This window comes from Pleurodeles waltl, chromosome 11 (genome assembly GCF_031143425.1).
Source record: "Pleurodeles waltl isolate 20211129_DDA chromosome 11, aPleWal1.hap1.20221129, whole genome shotgun sequence".
NCBI lineage: Eukaryota > Metazoa > Chordata > Amphibia > Caudata > Salamandridae > Pleurodeles > Pleurodeles waltl.
In genome coordinates, this window is record NC_090450.1 from 388639284 (window position 1) to 388663864 (window position 24581).

General features: G+C 43.3%; 1 protein-coding gene across 7 annotated transcripts in view; it reads left to right on the forward strand.

Moving 5' to 3' along the window:
- Positions 1–24581, forward strand: part of ARHGEF4 (Rho guanine nucleotide exchange factor 4) — a 1288638-nt gene that overhangs the window by 640754 nt on the left and 623303 nt on the right. The gene's annotated exons all lie outside the window — the stretch shown is intronic.

A 24581-nucleotide genomic window follows, 5' to 3' on the forward strand; every position in this document is an offset into this window, starting at 1 on the left:
CAACTCGACCTGCAGACTGTAAGGGGAAGCATGCCCCGGCCTGTGCCCTTATGCTCGTGCGGTATACAGCATGAGGGCAAAATAAAATGGCATTAGTTGTCCCCTTTAATTTGTTTGCCTGCTGCACTCACAGCAGGGGGGGCAACACTCTTCCACTCTTTAGGAGGAACCGCCCCTGCATAACTTATGTTGCACGATTTACTTGCAAAAAAAGCTTATGGCTCACTGTGTGCTCTGGTTCTTAGAGTCAAGCCGCATCCTTGGTTCATCCCTGACTCGGTGAGCCTATTAATTTGATGGCTTGTCCGCCTCCAATCAGTATAACAAATATTTTCATGTTTTGATCTCTCTGTAGTCTCAGGTACAACAGACACCGACAATATATTTGCTGCTTTGGCAATTGCTAATGTTAAACAATCTGACTTTTATGTTTAAAAATGTGGAAAATGCACTGTATTGTGCTCTAGTGATTAACCATTTCTCTAAACCTTCCCTACTATCAAATCTGGTTTCAGTTTCACGTCGATGTTACTGTAGTGCAATGACCGCTAATTCATTGGAGCTGAATTCAAATATTAATAATCCCAACCCCCCAGCTGTTTACGATAGGCAGTAGTTCATCCATACATGTAGCTCATTGCAATGGGACCGATTAATGGGAGTTACCAGCCCCATCAAAGTTAAAAATCGTGGGAACATGCAGATCGGGCCATTTCACTGGACATTGCCTCTGCCAAACACAGCACAAATCTGTTAAAACTCAGAGCAAAGGGCAATATTTGGTGGTATTGTATGTGGTATTCCGGATTTCCCTGCTGATTCCTTATTTCTGAGGCCACACTCGCGATATGCATTGTAATCCCAAGAACTGGTAATGTATTGCTACTTTCCCCTTGAAGCTTCACGTGCCCCCGGTATTGATAAGTCTGAGGACTGGGGAGCACGCGTCCTGGACAAACACTGGGGCCCTCGTAATGAGGCTCTAGGCGCCCCTGCATAAAAAATATTGGGCAACATCGAAGAACTATCTTATGCCTGTCTAGCAATACCTCCAGGGGGAAGGTAAGAGACTTCCCCTGGGCGACAGAAGGGCCCTCTCTTCACTAAAGTTGTGCCTCACAGGAGGCTCTGGAGCCAGAAGTGCACATCCACAGCCTCACATAGTGCTTTGTGGTCCCAGTCGCCAGACAGTGAGTATCAGATTCAAAGATTCTTTATTTTGCACGATAATTGAAAATCATTGCAAAAACAACCAATTGAAATATTCTATAATATGTATCAGGCAAATCTGACATGAACCTAGTCGCTTTGTGACTCAATATATAATTAGCTAATTAAATGCAAGTGCAATAGAACCGAAAATCCCCGCATCATCCCGATTCGCTGAACACAACTGGACTTAAAAACATTTAAAATTCAAATGCTACTCAGGATATAATGGTTGACACTCACTTATTAGTGTAAAAGGCCATTTATTAGTACAGGATTGCAAACATAACATAGCATTGATATACACTGTAACTTCAACTTATCGACCTTTCAACCTCCCCCTTTGAACTACCCCCATTCTATCTTTTTACTTCATTCCTCCAATGTTGTCTCCACTCCGGCATCCACATACATTCCTCCACAAATCCCTCTTTGCCTTCCGTCACCAACCTGTCTTGGGCATCCCCCACTCTGTTGTCCTTCACCTGTTTCTTCTTCTCCCCCTGGAAGGGTGGCCAAGCCCGCATCTGACTCTCCACCCTCCCCCCATCTACTGCTACCAACTTCGCAAACCTGCCCTAACCCTGGCTTCATGCCCCTTTGCTCTTGCCCCATTTCCCAGAACCAATCCACTTTACCTTATTCCCTACTTAGGGTGAGCGGGTGCCCAACTTCGCAGCATTGTGGCAGGCTGTCGCGGAAGAGACCGTTCCCCAATACTATTCCCTCTATATACCCCCACCCTTAAACCCTCCACAACCTAGACCTAGCCAATCCCTGTCCTGCCGTGTCACTTCCCCCGTCCTGAATGCTCCTGTGGAGAGACTAGAATGTGTATGCTCTCCACAGGGCCCTACAAAGTGCAGAAATCTCCCAATTCGTCAAGAGTTCATTAAAAGCCTGTCATTGATGTAAACAGGAGAGCTGTCAGGGCGATAGCAGCGATTGCACGAGAATTTGATGCACAATTATACGGCAGCTAGAAAATGCTGAATGCAGACAATCATCATCTTCACCTGATAAAGATGCGGGAGCTGTGGTGCAACAGTGTGTAAAATCATTGTAGATAACCTTTCTATATTTTAAAAATATTGTGGACAACTGCCTCCTCCCCCCATACTGCCCCCTTCCACCCTTTTGGCATTCCTCCACCCAGCTTTGTAAGTTCAAATGTTCAGCGATCTGAAGACAGATGCTAGGCAGAAGCGTCTTGGGGCGGTGAGGTTAGCGCTAACACAGATGGTGTGCTGGAGGGTCTCCAATGATATACGACAGCCACTGCTTAGGGCTTCCTAAATTCACGTCCGTACGTATATGCTTTCAATGGAAACAGACTCGTAGGTGAAGAAGTTGAGTTTTTATAAACAATTTAGATTGGCAAGATAAATATAATAGCAGAGTTAGTGGCTGACAGAGGTCTATGGTCAGCATAGCATGAGCTCTAGCCCGGATGACCTCCAAATCCTCATGAGAAGAGAGCAACCATTCCTGTTTCAAGGGTATTTTTCCTAGTCTTTTCGGTGGAAGTGAGGATTGCAACGTCTTTAGCTACAAGTCTCTCAATCCCAGCTTGATAGCTGTTTTACAGATCTCCTTCCTTATCTTGTATGATACACCCATAGGAGCTATCTGATAAAACAGAAGCTGAGCGATTTTCTGTTTATCAAAGAGAAAGAGAAAGCGCCCATAACTAGAGTAATCCTGACAGGTCAGGTTGAACTGAAGTCGATTTTGAGTTTGAGCCATGCATGACTGCAGTTGGAAAGACGTCTGTTGCAACGACACTGTGCGAGATCTAACCAAGATGCTAGGCGCATTTTGTAAATAAACAATCCATATGGCAGGGCAGGCATCAATTGACTTTCAATTACTTTGCAAATTGCAGAGAGGTCTGGGCTCAAGATGTTGTTTGTTAAAGAGGTGCTTAAATGTGAACGTTCTGGGCCCTTGATGTTTTTTTTAAGGAGGTGCTTAAATGTGAATTCTGGGCCCAAGATGTTTTTTTAAGGATGTGCTGAAATGTGAAAGTTCCGGGCCCCAGAGGTTGCTAAGGAGGCGCTGAAATGCGAAAGTAGGCATGTTTTTCATGGTTGTGAGAGATTCATTCTGTGAAGCTGGATGATCACGGCTGTTTAACCATGCCCCTAAGTATTTGATTGCATGGACTCTCAATTTCATGGTCGTATATAAAACGTTGACCGTTCATGATCTTTTTGTCTTGCCAAAGAGCAGTTTTTTGGTTTTGGACTCATTAACACTGAACTTGTTGGCATTACAGTATTTTGCATGCGAGGTCAGAGATCATTGAAACTCAATTGCAGTTTGATCCATTCAGATAGTATTGTCAGCATACTGCAAACGACGTAAGCTGATGCCACCAATTTTTGTATGGAAAAGTTTTGGCTGTGCTCAAATGGCCATTCAGATCTACCAAGTACAGGTTAAAAACTAAAGGGACCAAGATGCAACGTTGCATCAGACCTCTATTAGTGTAGATCTTTGCCAAGTTGGACCTTTTGTGGGAGACTCTCAACTTTACCTATGTGTTTGAATAAAGGCTTATGATGACAATTAGGAGGCGGAGCGGAGTGCCCCAGGCTGCTAATTTAGACCACAGCTTGCCTCTATCCACCTTGACAAAGGATATTGGAAAATCAGTAAATGCACAAAATAAGGAACTTGCCCCATTTTTTTGTGGCAGAATCTATTAATGCTGATTGACATAACAGGTATGTCCCTGTCCCATTTCCCTTTTGAAAACCTGTTTGTATGAAGGGGATGATTTTCCTAACAGTCACCCATTTATCAAGTTCTTTGTTCAAGATTTTCTTGAACCACTTTCCCTCCACGTCAAGTAAGGCAATGAGATGGAAGTTCGCTGGCCTGTCATAGTAGCCCTTCTTGTGGATAGAAACTAAAAGAGAGCCTCTCCAGCTCTCTGGAACCTGGTTCCTGGTCAGGCATTTACAAAAAAGTAGGGTGAGATGACTTAACTACTCTCCCCTGCTGCCTTGAATAAGCTCATTGCGAGCCCACTTGGACCTGGAGCACCCACGGATATTATCTTCAACAATGTATCAGTAACTATTTCGTCTGTGATTAAATCAAGTACTGGGGAAAGGGCACCTATCCTATCCATCACTTGGATAGTCGTTTGGTCGCACTGAGGAATGGAGGGATCAACATATAACGTTGCATTATTGGACAGCCATCCAGGCACTAAAATGTTAATTAGCTTCATCAAAAAGTGGAGTGTGACAGATTATGGGCCATTAGCCAAAATTTCTTGACACTTTTAGATTTAACTGCTTCAAATGTGGCAATCCATTGCTCATCTTTTAGGCACTGTTTTTCTTCATAGTGACAGTGATGATACCTTTTCCGTACTATCTTACTAGTTTTTCCAAGAGTTGGGAGCAGAAGCAGATAGTGTCTGTGTCAAGTGAAGTGCATTGTGCTTGCATGATTAGAACATTCAGATTCTCTTGCTTATTTTCGATGTGTTTAGTGTTGTCCACCAAATGTTGCAGTATTGTAGTTTGGATAGCAAGTTCACCTGCTTGCAGCACTGCCACATGCCCAATTGTTGAATAGCTTTTTCCATGGAACACCAGCAGGAGTGCATGCTTTAACAATCTTAACGCTGAAAGCTAATCGGATTATTTTGTCACTTACATCCATCTCACTTTAGAGATTGTCCCTGTTATGTGGCTTTGTTTTACTGGTCCCTTTGAAAGAGTTGTTTGATTAAGAATCAAATGGACCATTGTTGTTGTATATCTGTCCAAGGCGCTGGTGCAGCAAGAATCCACATCTCAAGATGACACTGTCAGCTGTCCAATCCAACAGAGGTTTCCCTTTGCCTGCTGAGTCAGAGTCAAACTTGAAAAGAGCAGATTTGACTAAATGTGGCAGCATTGGGAAGCCTAAATTTTGCAATAGGTCATCTTCTAAATCAAAGTTTCTACACCTGCGGGTCCAACTTTTGCCCTCTTTTTTGGGTACCTGTGTTCCTTTTTCTACCTAGGAGTAGTATCGAGCTGCAACTGTGCATTGCTGTTTAATGCTTGCCCGTCAGATTGGATAAGAGGAAGTGGGCAGGAAGCCACACCGGTCACTTTCAACAGAGGTTGGAGGATGTCAAGCAGGACAGAGAAGTATAGAGTTGCAACACAATGTAGGCCAGTACTGGGTGATAGACACAAGCACGAGGCAAGGAAGCAAGAGAAGATATGGTAGCAGCAAGGGCAGGAAGGCCATTGTATTCTTTGTGTCGAGGACTTGCCCACCATACTGCACTCGCCGCTGACGTAAGCCTAGGCCTGCCTTGATAGTCCCACCAGGATCCTGGATAAATTCTGAACTCTAGTGGCCCAGAAGGTGTTCTAGCTGAGCTTCCTTAGTTTGCTCAAGACCGCTGCGCCTTCATGGTGCTTCTCTACCAGGCACCACGTGCCATATATTCCATGCACTGCTCACCTTCCTCCATTCTTCTGCCTTTCGCCCTTCACATTCCCCTTGCAGCCAATGGGTGTTTTTTTTTTAGAAGTGGGCAAAGGAAGCAGACACCTGGCCAGAAGCTGCCACTTAGCCTAATTGGAACACTTCCATGGACCTAGACTCAATCCAATTTGCCGAACACCAAGCACTGCCTCACTGCAAGTGACCCTCTGCTTGCCTGCTGCTCACTGCCATCTCCTGCTGCTGTCTCCTGTTGTCGAAGTGCAAAACTGTTGTCTCCCACCTCCTACATCCTACAACAGGGGTTAAGAGCCAATAAACCAACAGCACACCTGTTTCGCACCACACCATGCCAGCATCACACAAACACCTCTGACCCCTCGCCCAACACCCCCTCCAGCAACCCTCCTAGGCCACCAGGAGTGATACTGTGGTCAATGGGTGCTGCAGGGCAGAGGCCGAAGGAGCCAGATGAGACAGGTGGGGCGCAGACGAACAACAGGAGAGCGGGAGCAAGGAGAAGGAACAGGTTCGAAGAGCACGGGCCTGGCCACAGCCAGAAATATCAGGCTAGCTGAAATTAAACCTCATTTTCTGCAATTCTAAGTGAAAGTGAGCAAGGCCCAGTGTTCTGCATGCCATTTCAGCTGCACAGATAAGGAATGCTCATGCTAGTATGAATAGTGAGAAGTGTTTCTGGTGATCACTGTAGGTCACTGAGCCGCCTGAGTAAAAATCAGGGGTAGAGGCTCCTTGTGGGGCTATTGAGCGCAGAAAAAATGGCATTGACACTATAGAGCCGTGGATACTGCACATCTCCTTTCTGAAGCTGTTTGAGCATGTCAATTAATGCATTCTGCTTTTTACCTTCATATTGTAACCAAATGAAATGCAATGCTGTTCCCTACATGCTGGTAACAAGGACTTAGTGAAGCACACTCTATACCAGCTTGAGTGTTGTGTCTCTGGACAGATACATTATTTTTTATGGCTCTTCTTTACTTTGAGGTGTGACTTCTAGCTTTCAAGAACAGAAGATAGGATGACAAAGTTGTCTACTGGGAGCTAAGGGTGGCACATACACTAAACATGGTTACAGTGAGAAATACAATGTAAAAGAGAGGCAAACAAAGCAAATAGGAAACGGTGTAAGGAAAAGAGAAAGCATGAGACCACGAAGGCTGGAAGGAACAAACGAAAAATTGAATAAAAGAAAGACAAATAGGAGAGAGAATAGCGTAGGAAAGATGGAAACTTTCCTTGGGTGAACAGTAATAATTCCTGCAGCCCTTACTTGAAATGGTCTGAATCGCATGATTCGCACACAAACCCAGTAGCAGTCATTTAGTTTAAAGTAGGGGGGATTTTAATTCTCTGGCCAGTCCCTTGGCAGATAACTTGAGGTCTCAGCAGAGTTGACCTTCAAATTGCTGGTATGCCCAAAAGGTACAACCTTGACAGTAACAAAGAGACAACAAAACTTGAAGGATAATCACGTTTTAAATTTTGATTTGCATCACATCGAATATGATATTTTGCATATTGTAACTCTAGTCTGCGCTGCATGTATGGATGCATGAGTGCTCAGTGCGGGCGGAGAGTTAACAGTAATAGAGGCTGATATGAGAAGGTTGACTGCTCCTGATGGGATGTCATTACCAAAGTACTTCTGAATAAAGAAATCTACATATAACCTGGAGTATGACCTCCTTCTTCCGCATGCGACACATAGCAAGCCACTTTGGAGCAGTTCACTGAGGTTTGTCATTCAATCGCATGAGATTAAAATTAAGGGGCATATTTATACTCTGTTTGCGCCGGAATTGCGTCGTTTTTTTGGACGCAATTCCGACGCAAAACTAACTCCATATTTATACTTTGGCGTTAGACGCGTCTAGCGCCAAAGTCCATGGAGTTTGCGTCATTTTTTAGCGTGGACACCTACTTTGCGTTAATGAGATGCAAGGTAGGCGTTCCCGTCTAAAAAATTTACTCCGAGGCATGTTCGTCGTATTTACACTCCCGGGCAAAATTCACGCCCGGGAGTGGGCGGGTCAAAAAAAATGACGTACGGCCTCTTTTGCGCCGTTTTTTAGCGCCTGGTCAGGGCAGGCGTTAAGGGACCTGTGGGCTCGGAAGGAGCCCAGAGGTGCCCACCCATGCCCCCAGGGACACCCCCTGCCACCCTTGCCCACCCCAGGAGGACACCCAAGGCTGGAGGGACCCATCCCAGGGACATTAAGGTAAGTTCCGGTAAGTATATATATATATTTTTTTTGTGGCATAGGGGGGCCTGATTTGTGCCCCCCTACATGCCACTATGCCCAATGACCATGCCCAGGGGACAGAAGTCCCCTGGGCATGGCCATTGGGCAAGGGGGCATGACTCCTGTCTTTGCTAAGACAGGAGTAATTTCTATGGGGGTTGGGAGTCGAAAAAAATGGCGCAAATCGGGTTGAGGCGAAAAATTTGCCTCAGCCTGACTTGCCCCATTTTTTGGCGCCCAAGCTCCATATCCCCCTAGGCCGGCGCTGCCTGGTGTACGTCGTTTTTTTCCACGCACACCAGGCAGCGCCGGCGGATAACGCCGGCTAACGTCATTGATTAAATACGGCGCCAGCATGGCGCTTCAGAATGGCGTTAGACGGCACTAATTTTTTTGACACAAAACTGCGTTAGCGCAGTTTTGCGTCAAAAAGTATAAATATGGCCCTAACTGTGTACAGTAGTGGATGGTCGTGGGCAGATATTCTCATTCCAGATTTACCCTAAAAAAGTTAACAAAACTGCCAAGATGAAACAAATGTAATGAGAAATTCCAAAATGTGGTAGTGTATTTGGTGGAAATGTGTTTGTGTGTGTGTGTGTGTGTGTGCGCGAGCGCAGGCATGCACGTGTATCTGTACCAAAGAAAATTGTTTCAATCTGAAAGAGTTACCACGCTCAGTTATAACATGTTTGGAATTATAGCAGATAAAAATGAAGCTGCATTGGATTGAATAGGTGCAAAACTGGGAGATAAAAAGAGCTCTTGCACTCATCAATACCTGCTCAGATTCGTAGAATAAATGTAACCGATGACACACTGATGGTAGAGGTAAGGGAGTCCCTATAACAAATTAAAAGATAGAGCCAAGCTTTAGTCGAGTCAAGGGTCGGCTAAGGCTCCAAGAGACCGTGCACAAGCCGAGCCTTGAAAATATTTAGCAACAAACATCATGTTGGAATATGAGAACGTGTCTTCAGATTAAAAAAAGTGTATTCCTTCAACATTAACATGTTGAAGCGTTTCACCTTAGTACATAAGATTGTATCTATGCTTTGAGAAGTATTTAATACATTTTCAAACATAAACTGAGAAACCTCCCTGCTCTTCCCAATCCATCTCTGACGATTATTCTCTTAGTGAACTAAGAGGCAGGTTAGCTGTCATGTATAGCTAATATGCATCCTAAAATATTATTATAAATGTAGAAACTTTATAAGCTATTAAATCAAAAACGAGAGGTTTTTGTGCAATGCACATCCTGAACTCACGTATTCGATACGTCTCTCATATGTTTTAATGAACAAAAATAATGATTGATCAAATAAAGTATTTGCCCTGGATTACATAATTTGGTCAAGCAGCGAAGCTGGGATTAATTTCAGATTTCCAATTTCACACTGTGCAATTCATCCCCTAGATGTATACTCTTTCCCACACCAAAAGTATTCAATTGTTGGTGCCTAAATTAGAGGAGAGTGTCAAGCCGAATCCACATTTCTTTCAGTTTCGTATATCATGACCCTTGCTCAAGGACATAAGAGCTATTGATTGACAACAGACTATGATTCTCCTTATATTTTTTTGGGGGTGGGGGGTTGGGATATTTTCTGGGCTCCACAGAATGCTGACAGGAGATTGGGATTGTAACCTGGTTTTCTATGTTGCATGGTCGGCAGCTGTAGCCACTAGGCCACTTATCCTGTCATGAAAACTCAGTTAATTTTGGGCTCGAAGTTCCACCACAACATCTTGTCCCCACCGGTCTATTACTCAGTCAAACTACAACTACAACTGTTTCCAAAGTTGGAAGATATGGGTGAGTATAAGGAAATTAGAATAACTTTTTAGGGGAAAAGCTGTGGTTACACAGGATTCTTATATTCTGACCTATCTAATTTATATTCACTCAGCAGCCTATTTTAAGCCCCCCTGTGAATTTATGGTTTGACTTGTTAGTGCATATGTTGCTTCACAAATTGCATTCCCATTTGCAAACAAATCTGTTTGCAAATTACACATACTTGGTTTGCAAATGGAAATCATACATACAGATTTGTTAAGGATACCGCTGTGAGGTCATTCGGAGGAAATGGGCAGTACAGCTCAGGGGCTCAGATCAGCCCTGCCAAATACCACACAGCAGGGGTTAAACTGACGCATTTTAGTGTGGTGATCTGCATCACTGCATTAAAACACATAGGTCACGCATTTTTAGCACCTTGACACCTCCTGCGTGCGACAAGGGAGAAGCTGGGATTTACCACGAGTGTGAGAGAATGGTGATTCCCCAATTAACATACAGAGAGAATCTTGATTTCATTAAAGAAAATGGAGGATAACATTATGCAATAACCTGTTATTGCTGCCCAACACGCAGCTCTTTAAAGAACGTTACTGCATCATAACTACATCATAAAGCAATGAATGTTCAAAACATATAATCATCCAGTGCACCCAGTCCTCTACATCTTTTAGGGTGCAATGAAAAAAAAAACATCTTCTTCCTCTGGAAATAAAATAATAACTTCTTCCTCTAGTAAAAACCATAAACTTTTCGATCTCTCTTCTAGGGTCATTTCCAAACTTAAACAAGAAAGTTAAAAAGTCCAGGTCCAGGATGGAAGTACTGCAGATTTTATTATCTGTAGAGGGTCTTAGACACTCTGCCTGGAGTAAATTAAGGCTCTCCTTATCTAAGGACCCTCTGACTCAACGCTTTAAATATTTAGATACGTGGTTCATAGGCCACCATTCCACACTACGCACATGTTTTTTCTTAGTTAGATTGAACATCTCCCCTCTGAGTGGATGTCTTATCATAGTAGAGGTGTAGACTTGTTCTAGATAATCGTCCAAACCTCCTAAAAGGTCACAGCTCTCTTGCAGGTCAAAGACATATTTATCCCATTCCATATGCTCATCTTCTATAGTCTCCTCAGAAGAATTTAAACTCTCCTGCAACTCTATTGTGCCAGGAAGGTCACTCTTTCCTGTAGTGCCCCTATGGACAACCCTTCTCTGTGCCCTGTAAGGGTGGCCTTTTTTTGGTGCTGCTGGCATGGGTGTAGCTTTGTTTGTGTGGGGGGAGGGGGCTTGGGTTGTTACACCCCACTAATAAATGCATTTTCTAAATAGCTGGGTGCAGGTGCTTTCAGTTGGGTATGGTGAGGTGTCTGTCAGATTTCAAATGGGATTTTAAAACACAAAGACAAAAACTCTTGCACGCACTCTCCCTCTCTCTGTTTGGAAAGACTTCAAAAATGTTGTTTATTTTACAAAATGATGTGCTTTCTCTCACTTAGTACCCCTACTAATACACATTCTCCTCTGTTTCTGCTGCTCCCTAAGCCCCTGTTGTGCGCTTTTGTCTTGTGAATTATTTTTACATTATGTTCTAGCGTGATTGTTGGGAAATCTGCAGCTCCCACCCCACCAATCTTACTCACCAAGCTATGCCGCTGGCTGCTGGGAGCATCACTCTCTATAGTAGTGCTTAGGCTACCAATGAAGTAGGCAGGGTTTCATGCCTTCTCCAAGTTTTTCTTTTTTTGAGAAACCTTCTCCCTTTTTTGGGTTTGGAAGTAGAAGGGAAGATCCTATCAGATAAAGGAAAATATTTTTCCCTGAAGGGGCATTCCTCTTCCTCTTGTCCACTGCGACCTCCACCGCCTCTCTTACTGACAACCTAAGTTCCTCTTCTAAAAATCTTAAAATCTTTTAAGAGACTACCCTATAAAGCCACCCAATGGCAGAACCTGGGAGTTACATTTTTCCATTCTTGGTTACAGAGGAAGGTCAAAATTAGGATAGTAATAACAATAATATAAGTATTGTAGTATTATCCTTAAATGAACATTTTCTTTTTTGGAATAAAGAATGCATAAAGCTGTTAAAATGAAGCTTTGTTCTCAATAGAAAGACATCCACTGTCAAATAAATCTAATTTCTTACCAGTAGGTGGAGCCCTCGTAAAGAAAAAGGTTTTCCTGAAACCTAAAGATGTAATTTTGGGCAAAATACTGAAGTAGCAACTCCTTTGCTCTCCATACATAGCAAGATACAGTAACTGACTTGGCAGCATATTTATAATGCCCTAGCACCACCCTGCGCCACATGAACGTTATTATTTTTTATGTTAATGTGGCCCAACGATGCCGAAATCCCATTGCCGTATTTACAAGATGGCGCATGCATTGCACCACTCTGTAACCCTTTGTGCTACATTATGACTGTGCCAGGCATAATATATGCAAAAGGGGAGCTGTAAAATGGCATATGGAAATCTATGAGATTTCTTTGCGCCATTTTTTACGGCACTTTTAATACCTGCTCAAGAGTAGGCGTTAAAAGGGGGCTTCCATTCTTTAGAATGGGGCCCTATGTACTCTGCAGAAGTAGCACTAATATTTTGACGTTACTCCTGCAGAGTACATCAATAGTGTCATGAGGAATAACGCTATTGCCCCCTCCCCTGTGCCATGGTGCGAAGGGGCTAAAGGGAGCAGGGAAAGAGGTGCTGCACTCCGCGCAGCGCCATTTTCCATAAATCTGCCCCTTGGTTACTAAGAAACGCGATCAGCAGTGCGCCTCGCGATCAGTCCAAAGAGAAACAAAGACAGGACTTGAGGAAAGAAAAGCCTGTTGCTTTGTGACGCACCCAAAGCATAACGTCAGTAGGCAACTGGAAGTGCCTTCATTTCAATAGAGGCCCAATTTAGTTTGCAACTGTGGTTGCTAAGCAACACACTCCAAACGCAGGGACCCCAGGCCAAACAAAACCTAAAAAAAATAATCAGGGTTCTTAACCCGACTATGCTCCTAGCAAGCGCAATGCTCTTAACAAGCGCAATGTTTAAAACCATATGAAGGCTGTAAAAAGTAGATGTGGTCAGCAGACACTGTTTCTTGCGACCGGGTGCAAGTGAGCTCCATGGAAGGAGCTGTCTCCCTGAGTGCGCTTTTCTTTATTTTGACAAATTAAGTGCAACTGTTACAAGAAACCTGAGACACCAAATCCTAACAGCACAATATAAATAATATTACAGATATTTTAAATGAAAGAAAAGGCATTTCAAAACCCATCCATAATTTGAAGGGAAAAAGACAACCTGCAACAAAGAAAACATACAATGCCAAATAGAAAACAGTATATGCTAAAAGTACTTATCTGTTAACCCCTTCGCTGCCAGGCCTTTTCCCCTCAGGAGGCTTTTTTTGGCTATTTAGAGCAGTTTCCGCTCAGGCCCTCATAATCTTTTGTCCATATAAGCTACCCATACCAAATTTGCGTCCTTTTTTCCAACATCATAGGGATTCTAGAGGTATCCATAGTTTGTGGGTTCCACAGGAGGAGACCAAGAAATTAGCCAAAATACAACAAACATTTCTTCTTTTTAAAAAAATGGGGAAAAAGGGCTGCAGAAGAAAGCTTGTGTTTTTTCCCCCTGAAAATGGCATCAACAAAGGGTTTGTGGTGCTAAAGTCACCATCTTCCCAGCTTTCATGAACAGGCAGACTTGAATCAGAAAACCACATTTTTCAACACAAGTTTGGCATTTTACTGGGACATACCCCATTTTTACTATTTTTTGTGCTTTCAGCATCCTTCCAGTTAGTTACAGAAATGGGTGTGAAACCAATGCCCTAGGTATCCAGAGCCAATAAAGTAGCTGCAACTTGCAATGGGTTTTCATTGTATATCAGGCATACAGCAATTCATTTGTTGAAATATAAAGAGTGAAAAATAGGTATCAAGGAAACCTTTGTATTTCCAAAATGGGCACAAGATAAGGTGTTGAGACGCAGTGATTACTTGCACATCTCTGAATTCCAGGGTCCCCATACCAGCATGTGAATTACAGGGCATTTCTCAAATAGATGTATTTTTTACACACTGTCTTACATTTTGAAGGAAAAAATGTAGAGAAAGACAAGGGGCGATAACACTTGTTCTCCTGATAAAAATGGTACCTCACTTATGTGGGTAGGCCTAATGCCCACAACAGGAAATGCAACATAGATACATCACATTTTTACTTTGAAATCTGATGTATTTTTTGGAAAGCACCTAGCTGTGGATTTTGGCCTCTAGCTCAGCCGGCACCTGTGAAAACTTAGCAAACCTGGACATTTCCGAAAACTAGACACCTAGGGGAACCCAGGATGGGGTAACTTGTGGTGGCTTCACCAGGTTCTGCTACCCAGAATCCTTAGCAAACCGCAAAATTTGGCAAAAAAACACTTTTTCCTCACATTTCGGTGCTGCAAAGTTCTGGAATCTGAGGGGAGAGACAAACTTCCTTCTACCCAGCATTCCTCCACATCCCCCGATAAAAATGGTACCTCGCTTTTGTGTGTAGGTCTAATCCCCAAAACAAGAAATGCCCCAAAACACTACATGGACACATAAAAATTATCAAATACAAAACTACCTGTTTTCGGGGGGGGGCACCTGGGTTGTTGGTCCTGGGCTCAGCAGGATTCTAGGAAACCTATCAAACCCATACATTTCTGATAGGTAGACACCCGATGGAGTCCAGGGAGGTGTGACTTGCGTGGATCACCCAGTGTTTTCTTACACAGAATCCTCAGCAAACCTTGAATTTAGCTAAAAAAAAATCACACTGCATCACCGCACTGGCACAAATGTCCTACCACCCAACACTCCCCTCAGTCTCCCGATATAAATGATACCTGACTTGTGTAGGTGGGCCAAGTGCCAGTGACAGGGAAGAGCCAAAAACATGTCAGAATTGAGGCGGAACCAAAGCTGATCCAAAAGGGCAATTTGAAAAAACAAAAAAAAGTTTTTAGGCTGACAAGTGGGGCAGAATTTGTATCGGTGTAGATGTGACAATGCTGGGTGGTAGGAATTGTGTGGATTCCTGCAGATTCTGCAAGGTTCCATCACAAAAATGTGGGAAGAATGTGTGATTTCAAGCAAAGTTGCAGTTTGCAGGGCATTGTGGGTAAGAAAATGGTGCAAGGTGCATGTGAAGCACACCATCCTGGACTCACCCAGATGTTTAGTTTTCAGATGTGTCTAGGTCTCGCAGATTTTTCTACATGGCGGAGTCCCAAAGTCCAAAAAGTGCAGCCCTCACTATTCCAAGTGGGATGATTTTGAGAGTTAAACAAGCTCTCATGGCCCAAATGTAAAACCAAAACGCAAAATAATAAAATGTCCTCTTGCTGGCCATTGAGATAAGATCTTTTAGTGTGCAGAGGGGGAGAGCTGAAAGACTGTTCCCCCTTTAAATTGGGGTGGGGGAATTACCATGGCCACACTTGTGGGTAGCCACCACCCCACTATTTTTTATTTGTTTTAATTACCTGTCATCTAATAGGCTTTCTGCCCCCCCAGGGAGTAGATCGGGGGTAATTGCGCCATCTACCCACCGGTGGGCAGAACAACTTTGTCCCCATTTATTTGGGGTGGAGGTATGGCCGCCATACTCCCACCCTCTTTTAAAAAAAAAACAATTCTTCCCTGGTGTCTAGTGGGCTTTCTAGATGGGTCTTACTAAAATAGGGCGATCTACCACCAAGGGGGACAGAAATGGCAAACAGTAATGTGCTCGATAGGGAGCAACCCTTGCCCAAGGGGGTGCCCCCTCAAACAAAACACACACACCAATCCCTGGTGCCTAAGTGATTTCTGCCCCCCGGGGGCAGATTGATATAATGGAAATAGGCTAATCTGCCCCAAAGGAGGTCAGAAATGGCCTAAAATAAATTTACCCCCAGGGGAGTGACCCTTGGCTAAGGGGTCACTCCCCTTCTGAAATTATAGAAGAAAACAAATCCCTGGTGTCTAGTGATTTCTGCCCCCCCTTGGGGGGACAGAAGGGTCCTAATAAAAAAATGGGGAGTGACCGTTGTCCAAGGGGGTCGCTCCCCGTCATTATTTATTAAAAAAAAATTCAAAACTCCCTGGTGTCTAGTGGGCATTTGCTCAGAAAGACATTAAAGGAAAGGAAAAGACTTTCCTTTCCTTTCATGTCTCTCTGCCTGCCCCCACACCCCGATCGGAAGAGAAATGCAAGCATTTCTCTTCCGATCGCACTGGAAGCTGAGCTTCCAGTGCAATGAGGGTGGCCTCTGATGAGGTCAGCATCCGATCGCCCGCTGACCTCATCAGACGTCACTGGGGGGGCGGGGTGGAAAGGGAGGCAATTTCCCTTCCATCCCTGCCCAGGGTGCAGGCAACCGTGGCCAAGGGCAAGACCACCTCGTCCTGGGCACCCAAGGGGATACATGTCAAAAATGTGCTTCATGAGATGTATTTAAGTGCAAATAAAAGGGAGGGAAAGGACTAGGTACACTGGATGATTATATGTTTTGAAAGAAAATTCTTTGCTTTGTGATGTAGTTATGATGTAGTAATGTTCTTTAAGGGTCTACATTTTGGGATAGCAATAAAAGGTTACTGCATAATGGTAGGCTCTGGTCTTGTAATAAAGTCTGCATTAACAGCAGCACAACTAGTGCTGTGCACAGTGCACTGCAAGACTCGTACTGCTCTCACCTTGGGCAGAGTTCCACGGGCTGGGCTTAGCTGACTGTATTGAGTAGCAAACAGATAGCAGCTGCCTCAGAGGCCTTACCATGATGCCACGTGGCCTGTAGTTTCATCCTGCTATCAATATCGGCCAGTGCCCAGCCTTTATTTGGATCTGAGGGGGGGTGCGCCTTGCCTGTTGTGTTTTTTTGGCAAATTTGCACCACTGCACTGGTATACTATCACTAACACTGAGCTTTTGGTGGCTGCAGACATTCTGAAGCAGGTCAATGGACATGATCTGTTTTCCATCTTCAGCAGCCTTCGGGCCCGCTGGCACCTCTCAGGTCTATTTGGGCAGAGACTGACTGTCAAGCCAGGATCCAGTTGATGCAGGCTGTGTCAGAAGGATGTTTTTAATTTCATATTCATGCTGGCCTAGACCCCTGAATTGCTGCTGCCACCCACAGGAGTTAAATTTTAAGACAAGATGTGGCATCCCTAACCTCAAAAATACATGCGTCCCTGTTATCTTTGGAGGTGAAGGGGGCAGGGGTTGTGTCCTGTCACAGTAAGTGCAGGCGCTTAGAGCCTACAAGGCACTGCTCTCAAGACAGAGGCGCCACGCCGTGAGCTCTCACCATGACTTCAATTTACAGCAGATGCATCACAGTATAGGGTGACCACCCGTCCGAGACAGTCCATAACTTCGGATTCCTGTACATTGTCTGTGATAACTTCTTTAACAGACACAGTTTGTCCATAACTTGAAGTATGCAGGGTACCAGTCAATTATGTTGCTGTATTTCACCCTCCAGGGGCTGCCCAGAACCGTGTCCAGCGCGTGCAAGGTTAAATAGGATTAGCTTCTATGCCCCCTGCCAATTGAAGGGCTCATTCCACCTCCACCGTCATTATGCTTTAGTTGGCAAATGGCCCTGTTACTTGGACTTGGGGTTTAAGGTATACCGAGCACACCGTTGCCCCTCTCTTCCCTAGTTCCAGTGTAGGCGAGTGACGAATCCGCTTATTTTTCCTCGACAGCAGTGCCCACTTTTGAAACACCAAAAACGTAACAGGCAAAAGACTTCTAACCTGTTCCTGAACCAGAACTGAACGCTGACCTCATGGACAGCAAGAACTCACAGTTCTGGGACAAACTTAGCTTCTGCAACTGAGGAGTTAAGTGGCAGTGTCTGAGACCGGTTGTAGCATTATTAGTTCAGACCAAGTTTGTTTTTGTTTTCACATTTTGTCAGGTACATGTTTTCTTCCCTCTCTCGCTCCTCTTTCAATCACTTTAACTAGCTTTCTCCTAATTCCCACTCCTACGGTCCTCCGCCCCGTCACACCATGCCTCGAGGCATTCGCTCACCCCACAGGATTAAATTAATGTTCTACCCTCCTTCCTTTGTGTCCAGTGGTGGTTTTACAAACACAAAGGTGTTCTCCTGAAATATCAAGCCGCATCCTGCTTGATCAAATCGAGTCATCCTGGACAAATATTTGAATTGAAAGAGCCTCCTTTATATTTGTAATATATTAGAGGTAGCAGAGCTGAGCCAAGGTTCTGGCTTGGCTCTAATACCCCATGTACGAGCCAAGCCTTGAAAGTGGTTGCAGTGTAAATTATGCAACAACACCACTAAACAAATTGTACAATCTCCTCAAAAGTCAATCAAGTGTATTTTTTAACATGCACACATTTTTACATTATTAAGTCACTTTCTTTTACTACATTGAAAGGTTTTGAAGCATGAGTTTAGAACCATTATTGGTCCCCTGGGACCTGCAGCCAATGCCTTTAGTGACCGAAGAGGCAAGCCAGGTTTTATGTGCACTGGGTATGTGGCCAAAATTGGTATAGGCAGAACAATGCTATAGGCTATTAAATCAAACATAATACAATTCTGTACAGCTGGTAATCTGAAGTCATATATTTGAAAGTGCTTTCATACGTGATGATGAAGAAAAAGGAATATTGGCAAAATAAAATATTTGCTAAGATCACACAGTTTGGTTAAGCAAGAAGACAAGATTAATCTCTGGTTTTCTGATTTCACTTTGCAGAAATCATTCACTAAATTGATCTATGTGTCTCTCCTTTTCATCTCAAATGTTAATGTATTGATTTTAACTCTTTGTCCATAAGGGTACACCATGGTTGATAGGTAGAAGCCACATGAATGTTCAGCTTGCTTTGGGATTGGGGTAACACAACACAAGGATCTCTAGTTAAGCCTAGCTCAAGCTTTTCAGTGGCTTCACAGCTCTCAGTGACTCACCCACTTCTGTGGTATATGAAAGCACCTTCAAATATGCCGGTCTAGCTTTACCGGGCAACATGCTTTTTGCTGTGCTCCCCTTAGTAATTGCTGTTCTGAATTAAGATTTTAGTGAGACAAATACATTTTGCTTTTATAGGTAAAGAGCCTGTACCTCTGCATTAGTGCTTACTTTGTAACACAATGAGTGCTGGGGCCCTCGTCAGGAGGCCACTGCAACTTGCACCACCCTTTGCTCCTGACAGTGCCTCCAGTGACAGTACCAGCACAACTACTACCTATCACACTTTTACAAGTGTGACAATTCAAACTATTCCAGACCCCCAAAGCTATAAGAATGGCTATGGCAGCAGGTGGTAGTAATTTTTAATGTATATTTCAATAATAAACAACAGTTTTGCTCATCTCTAAATTAGACAAACAGTGCTAGCATGTGGAAGAGTTACATAAATGCCAGTGTTGACAATTAAGTGCCAGTGCCAAGCACCGGAAACCAGTGGCTCAAATTAAGCACTGCTCTGCAGTGATTGCATATGCCAGTGAGCTACCTTTTGCTCCCTGCTGGAAATAACATTTCACTTTTTCCCTTTTCTATAGCTTTTTGTTACACCTCTACTGTAATACATCCTATATTTAGTGGGAATGACTCCAGGCATCCATTAGCATGGCCTATTATGACCTATTGTTTCGATTTTACTAAAATTGTCAGTCATATATCCTTTTCTTAAATCAGGCATTTAATGTGCGCAGAAAAGTGGTGGGGTTCCTAAAACTTTCCAGTGCTTATCATTTAGCACAATCTTCCTCTGGAAATAATGTTGTTCATTTCTACAGTCTTGCATCTTCACATTGCACATTCTCAAAAATATCCTCTATATCCCTAAAATCCAACACAAAAAATGACCTCTAATTACAACTTCTGACTGTCACCTCTCCTTTTTTCTTTCAGATTGCCCTCACCTTTCCTTTCGTCCTTTGCACACCTTCTTGCTCTGAGGCACAACCTACTATCACATGCATATTTGGCTCAATCTGTATTATTGTTTTTCTGCAAATTGTCCTAAATCCATTAACAAGATCAAACCATTTCCTTCTTTGTCTGAGTCAGACCCACCCAACCTAATAATGCGTAATCTCCTTTAGGTCATCTGTTAATTCCACTAACCATGTGCAGGAGCTCACCTAACTATATGCCCCCACTGATGATAACAATGAACTCCTAATTAGTTAATCCATCACAAAGAAACTGGAGTGAATGCATGAGATTGCGTGCTTGAGCAAACAAGACCATTCCCAGTAGCCAACAATACCCAATAATACTGGTCTAACCACTACCCTTGGGTTCCAGATCAGTATGCTGCCTGGTATAAAGCACTGCACCTATCCAAGTGTAGGAGGCGCTATTTAAATGCAATTTCAACATGTAAGTTCAGGAATAGTGCTATACAAAAGCGTCTTGCTCTCTTGCTTTTCATTTAACAGACTAGAATGTTGCTCCACCTGTAAGATTCTAGTCCATATATGGGTTACACATAACACGCAAGTTCAATGGTGGCATTGTTATCATGATTGAGGTGCAGGAATGTTTTAACGTTCATTTTGAATTTCTGTCACTACTAATACATACCAATCATTGTAGTGTAGGTAGACTGTAGACTTCGTATTATACTGTTGCTTGTGAGTTTGATCTGCTGAAAGGGGAATTCATTTACATAGGATAGGGACATTCTATGGTACGAAAGGGAGCCAGAGGTTCCATCTTGAATAGGGAAAGGTTAGAGAGATGTTTGTTGTAAACTACGAATGAGTATAAAAATCTTATTGGAAACATTTCCCTCCAGGGTCATAGTGAAAAGAAAACAGCTGTTCCTTATAGTGTTAAAAGAAAGGCATACTGGGTAAGACAGTGTCAGGAAGACAAGAATGTTTCTTGGATGTCTCCAACATGACAATGGAGGTCTGTAAAGAAACTGTGGACAAGGTAACAGACACACGAGGTGGGGGTGACTGGAAGTAGATCAGGACAAAGCTGTTTTCCTGATTCTACTAGATATATTGGCTGCTTTTGACACTGTCTTGCACAGCCATCTGGTAAACTCCACGAGTCTGGACTACATTTGACTGTCTTACAGTGGTTTCACTCATTTTTGTCTAAGAGGACTCAGTCAGTTCAGTTGGACACTATTAGATCATCTCCCCACACTTTGAACTGTGGGGTGCCGCAGGGTTCATTGTTAAGCCCAACTCTTTTTAATGTGTATTTTGCACCCCTTGCTAAGCTGGTGAGTAAGTGGGGTTTTGAAATCTGTTCATATGCAGATGATATACAGTTGATCATCTGCCTAGGTGTTCAAGGCGGGAAAATCAGACATAAGCTTTCTGGATGCTTAAAGAGGTAGCCAGTTGGATGAGGAATCACTGGCTGAAGCTAAATGCCAATAAAACAGGGATTCTGTTTTTTGGAGGTGCCCATAATATTTGGGAGCCGACCTGGTGGCCGGTTTCCTTGTGACCAGCTCCTATACCAAAAAGAGTGGTCAGGAACCCAGGGTTTCTGAGTGATGATTACCTAACAGTGCCTGAGCAAGTTATTGCTACCTGCAGCAAATGTTGCGGCCTGTTGAAACTTCTTAAGAAATTATGTCATTGGATTCCAGTTGACTGGAGTGTAGAACTCTAGGCCAAGCTCTTGTGGTAAGCAGATCGGACTATGGTAATGCCTTATATTTTGGTATGTCAAACTATTTATTTTCTCGCCTACAGGTTATTCAAGACATGGCTGCTAAATTCATATGGAACCAAGATAGGTTTAGCTCGGCTTCAGCCTGCCTTTTAACCCTGCCCTGACTTCCTATGCATCTGAAGGCTAAATTGAAACTTGTGTGCCATGCACATACAACCCTCTATAACACAGGTCCTGTGATTTTCTGATCCAAACTGGAGTTCTATACCCCCACAGTATGTATGCGATTTGCAAATCTTGCCCTTGATAAAACTTAATGAGTGAAAAAAGCAGGAGCTAGGGCCGCTCTTTTACCTTTCAGGCCGGTGCTCATAGGAACTTACTGACTTTAGACCTCCGCTATACCAACGATTATCTTGGATTTAGAAAGAAGCTTAAAACGTTGTTCTTCCCTAAATATTGACTATTCTCTTCCTGCTGTATTCAGTAAATTTACCTACGTAACTTGGCGTGGCTTGGCACCATGCTATCCATTTCGGGATGAATGTTGCGCTTTATAAAAAACTGAAAATAATTCATAGATAGATCTTTAACAGTCTCTTAGTCATTGGTATGTTGTGATTCACATAATATTTCCAGCCTCTTTAGCATGCAGCAGTGGATCAGCCCATGTCAAACGATTATCTAACTTCACTTAGAATTACTTCATTTTTCATTTCATAGCAAGCACACCCATACAAAAAGTAGCCCCCTTCAGTGCCAAGGACTACTCTAGCCACTTGTGCTTTTTCTGATCCAAAATATTTTTGCTGTTAGCCTTTTTTTTGTTATATTGCTGAGGGGCCAGTATCACCCCAGCAGTAAGGTTTTACGGAAACTATGACAAAACAAAATTAGCATTGCTAAAGCCAAAAGATTGGCAGGCATGACCTCCACTGATGTGTCTGTAAAGTGGATGCTTTGTCCTAGATTTTGCACCTTATTCCTGATGTTTAGTTCTGAATTTTGATCCTTTGTCCTGAATTTTTAAATGCGCTGCCCAGAACTTGCACCATTCCAGGTGGTCACTCTAACACAATACTGTACGGTACAGTCTGCAGAGAGGAGCAACACACCTGTCACTGTATCTGCCTGACCTCTCCAAACCGGCAACTGACTCCTATCTCCACTTCATCTACATTGACAGTGGCAGGCTGACGCAACAGGCTTTATTTTCCCAGAACTGTGAGACTTGGTAAGTCAAAGGTAATGCTGGGGATTAATGTTCCTGCTGGAGAGAGGTCAGAATGTTATCTACTGGCAGTTTTGACTCTCACCATAAAGTAGCATAGAGGGTTAATATGCCTGCTGCAAAGAACCTGTACCAGCATATCATAGAACTGTATCTGGATAGCTCAGTGGGTTACTGCTTTTTTCTCAGGGATCCCTTTGATACTTGTGGTTCAGCCACACCTAGCACTGAGGTGGAGGGGTGAGGGTCTGTGTATTTATAAATAATAGGTTTAAAAGCACCTGCTACTGAGTTCCTTAGAGTTTCTGGTTGCTCAAATGGGTACCATTTCTGATATTTGTCTGTTTCCATGGACTTCAATGCCTGGTTTTGCTTGTGAACAATTGTCGCTCTAAGTGTCACACATGTAGTCATTGAATGTCACACATAAGTGCACTGAAACTTTGAAAATGTCACCCATAAACAATCTGAAACCTTGGCAACTATGCTGTATTCCGCTGTGAAAAGCTTAGCCAGCTAGCCATATAGTCTCCTGGTTCATATCAGTAGCAGCTGGGTTTTCATAATTGTGTGCAACAATCAGGATAGATACCACATGACATCACACCCACACACCCAAAGAGCAAAAAAAAATATGACTCTCGCTGACATTTACTACTGGTGACTAAAGGCTTCAAGTATTGCTGTACACCAGTTGGAGAACCTAATTACTTTTTTATACACTAAACTCGCCAAGGATAATGAGTGACGAGGTCAAGGCGTTCTGTGGGTGTTGCTAGAGTATTTTGATGCAATTTACCATATAACACAAGTAATTACTCTAACATGCATAATGTCCAGTCAGAGCGATTTTGTTGGCAAATACAAGATCTGTATTATGAAAGAGGAAGGCATAATTTACTAATACACCTAGGCCTGAGATACTGCCCAGGGTAGTTCTAGTGCTTACATGGTCAAACACTATGAAAAGCAATAGCAGGTAGTCCTATGGGGTCTTCTGCTCTGTGAATTCTCAAGTTACTGAAGTGTTTGTTTACAGTCAATGAACAAAATGGGTTCAGAGAGATAGTAATAATGAATCAAATAGGTTGTGATGTCTGACTTAGTTTATGAGCTGTTGTGTGCTCAAGGATGAATAGCTCAGAAGGCTTGAGGCCAGTGGCTGTATTTCCAGATTATTTTTTTAATTCCATTATCCCAAAAAACACAAATAAAAAATCAACAGTCCCAACTAAGTCATAGAGAACAATTCAGGGTGTAAATAAGAGGTTAACAGTTCTTGATGTCATATTGACAGGGCTACAATAGTTCTGGTAGTCGATACCAACACAGAGATGCAGATCCGCTAACCCTTGTAATGGGCTAATGGGTCCCACGTGAATGCAGGAAGAAAATTTGTGATGGAAACAATAAGCAACTGAGTGTCCCATGAGAGTATCATCTTTCAGAAGCCGTCATCTCTGAACTGGATTTACAGTGCCAAGATCATCAGGACTGGAGCACCCACCACAGACAGGCATGTCCTCAGGGTCATCACTTGAGACTAGTGAACCAGAAATTAGAAGTAAATTCCAATTTCAGCTTCAGATAACGATAACTCTGTGAAGTTATGACTTACAACAACTGTTAAAAACTGTTTCTGGAAGAGGGCCTCTGGCTTACGTCAATGAGTCATTACCCTATGGCCAGAGGTGCAGAGGGAAACCTTTGTGTCACTCTTGCCTAAAAGCAGAGCTAGAAGCTCCCTTTAAGCCAGAGACAGAACAGGAGGAAAAGGGAATGATCCAGGCTAATCACACGAACAGTAATACAAAGATTCACTACAAATGTTTGACCTCTGATAACACTTCTTGGATCTGTTCTGGACACCTAGTCTAAGAAACCCTTTGAAACAACATCCATGCAGGCTTTGGCTTGGTGGCTCTCTCTCTGTGTTTTCCTG